Below are 3,337 nucleotides of genomic sequence, written 5' to 3'. Positions count from 1 at the left end.
CGCTCCATCTTAAGACCTTATTTTGAAGACGGCAAGAGCTGCTTTTGCCTTAAGCGGATTGTGTGGTTATTTTACTTTCTAAGCTGTTTGATTTGGGGAGAGGCACCGATGTGGAGTTCTATAGCGTTGCCAAGAAATCAGCTAGTGTGTTGTGGTGCTCCTTTTCGAGCACTCATCTCACAGGAGACATTATTTGATCATGTACAGCAGGGGTAGTCAAACTGCGGCCCTCCAGATGTCCATGGACTACAATTTCCATGAGTCGCTCATGGAAATTGTAGTCCATGGACATCTGGAGGGCCACAGTTTGACTACCCCTGCTGTACAATAATAAAGTCAGTGTCCACCAAATGCCAGAATCCAAGAGGAGAAGATGGACAACCACTTCCTAAATCCGGATTACTGCAGTGGAGCCAATTCTAGTTTTGTGTGTGTGTTTGTGTGTGTGTACATGCATGCCATCAAACCTTATCTGATTTCTGGTAATCCCATGAGGTCTTCACTACAAGACATTCAGAGGTGGCTTGCCATTGCATGCCTCCCTGGCATTCCTTGGAGGTCTCATACAAATGCTACCAGCCAAACCCTGCTTAGCTTCTGAGACCTGAGGAGAATGGGCTACCGTGGCCTATCTCGGTCAGGGAATCAGTCTTAAACACGTCCTACAGTGGCCTGTTCTAAAGAGCAAAGTGTTTGAGGTGTACTTGACCAGCAAACAACTGAGGAAATGACAGAAGACTCCATATGGCCAGTTGTAGAGCAGAGGTCCCCAACCCCCGGTCCGGAGACTGGTACTGGTTCGTGGATCAGTTGGTACCAGGCCGTGGCTTCTCCTTGTCCTCCTCCTTGGGGGCTGCCCTGCCACTCTGCTGCCAGCTCACCTTTGGTGCTTTCTAGCAGCCACTATGGCTGGGGCTCCCCCTTGGTGTGGGACTGTGCAGATGCTGCTGGCAGCGCCCCCCAGCAGGCGATGGGAAGTCAGGGGCGCTGGTGGGAAAGCAAGTGGAGCAGGGGCTCAGGCGGCGGTGGCGTCCCTTGGCAAAAGACTACCCCCCCTCCAGACCTCAGTAAAATTGTCAAGTGTTGACCGGACCCCGGTGATAAAAAGGTTGGGGACCACTGGCTTAGAGGATTGGGAGTTGTATCCCAGTGTTAACCACTGCCAGTGGCAATCAGATATATTTTTATTTCACTGCTGTAACACTGTCCTCCAGTTTTGCAGGCTTCTGTATCTCTTCAAACAATACCCTGGGCAAGTTGAATTACCCTCCCAATGCAAGCCTCCCAACTACTGGCAGCCGCCTCAGAAGGTGCCGATACGGAGGTTATGTGCATGTCTTTTTTACTTAGTAGGCTAAGAACCTACTTTCCGACTGTTCTGGCAAATGTCACTGTTTCAGTTAAACTTGAACCAGCTGAAGAATTGCAATTAAGAACTGCACCCCCGGTATCTTTCATGTAGCAAAGCACCCCCCCCCCATTCTGTTTGATCTGACAGAGAAGCTGGAAAGGGAAAGTTGCTGCAGTGATTCTGTAGCTGTTGCACACGTGTTGGTGGTAAATGCCATCAAGTCATAATAGGGGTTTTCAAGATAAGACATTCGGAGGTCATTTGGCATTACCTGCCTTTGCGTAACAATACTGGATTTCCTTGGAGGTCTCCCATTCAAATACTAATTCAAATACCAGGATTGCCCTGCTTAGCTTTTGAGATCTGGGCCTTGACCATCTAGGTCAGAGTTTGAATGCCTGCAAAAAGTAAATCTTATGGGCAAATGGTCGAAGGGAAAGTTTTGCAGTTTAAACGTTTTGCAGTTTAAGAGGGGAGGGACAATTGTTCACCCTGTTTCTGAGGGTGGGGTAAGAGGCTAAATGTAAGGCCTAGAAAGGTTGTAAAACATCCAGGGAGCTATTTGGCAAGCATTCTTTGTCAGACTAAGAACTCACCATCATAACAGTGAGAATATATAGGCAAAAGTTAATCTTGTTACATTAGTAAACACTGTCACAGCATCCAAACACAGCCACATGATGACTCCCTGCCAAACCAGCCAATCAAACCCCTTGAAGTGTTAGTAATATGTAATGTAATTTTGAATTCTACTTTCTGGTCCCAGGACAAGATAGCTGCCAGCTTTAGCTTCTACTTGTAAGAAAGTTTCACACTGGTATGGGGACAGATGGGGCCAACAATAAATAGTAGGATGTGAGCCGTGGATTTGACAGTTTTATTTCTAATATATATGTCTTTGTGAACTACAAATGGGTTCAAGGGGTCTGATTGGCTGGTTTGGCAGGGAGTTATCATGTGGCTGTATTTGGATGCTGTGACACAGTTTACTAATGTAACAAGATTAACTTTTGCTTATATATTCTCACTGTTATGATGGTGAGTTCTTAGTCTGACGAAGAGGGCTTGCACTCGAAAGCTCACACCTTGAATAAATCTTTGTTGGTCTTAAAAGGTGCTAGTGGACTCTAATAATTTATTTGCTTTCAACCTGGGCATATTGAACAAGGTTTGAGATCTACATCTCTTGGCTGAAATACAGCATGACAGCTGCAAACAAGTCTTGTATAAACAACTGGGTAAGTAGTATTGCATCCTAAAATTGGGAAGCGGCCAACCCTAGTTCATGTCCTCAGGTGCAATGAAACGGCGTGTAGTCTTGCTGAGTGAGGATGCCAGTAGTTTTGGTCGTGGAAGAAGGAAGGCAGTGGGAAAGTGACTCCTTCCCTACCTTGACATCTGGTGATGCTAGCCACTCAGTCGATTCCGACTCTTGGCGATCCTATGACTCCTCTGCCACAATTTCCAATCTCGCACCCTGTAATGTTCTAGTTGGTATCCACTTTGATCGTATCTAATCACGGTATTCTTTGTTGGCCTGGTTTCCTTTTTCCACTGACCTATCCTAGCATAATTGCTTTCTTCATTGAGTTTCGACTGCATGATATGGCCAAAGTAAGTGAGCCAGCGTTTTGTGATTTTGCCTACGAGTGATATGGCGAGCTTCATAAAACCCGCAGAAGCCTTCTCCAACAACAGAGTTCAAACGAATGGATTATTCTCTTGTCTGATTTTTTTCATTGTCCAGTTTTCACAACTGTAAGTGGCTATTGGAAATATGCTAGATCTAACATGTCCTTCCTCTCCCACATTCAGTTCAAGGTCATCATTGCTGAGCAACCCAGAACAGTCTGACGTTTCATTTCCATACTGCAGTCACCGGTCTCATTAATCTGTGATGTGAGAAAAATGAATTCTTGAATGCATTTGATCTCTTCACCACCTATTGTTATTGTGACATGTCTGGTTTTTGCCATGGTTATTATT

This window comes from Paroedura picta, chromosome 1 (genome assembly GCF_049243985.1).
Source record: "Paroedura picta isolate Pp20150507F chromosome 1, Ppicta_v3.0, whole genome shotgun sequence".
Classification (NCBI taxonomy): Eukaryota; Metazoa; Chordata; class Lepidosauria; order Squamata; family Gekkonidae; genus Paroedura; species Paroedura picta.
Note: the sequence above shows the minus strand (reverse complement) of the source record.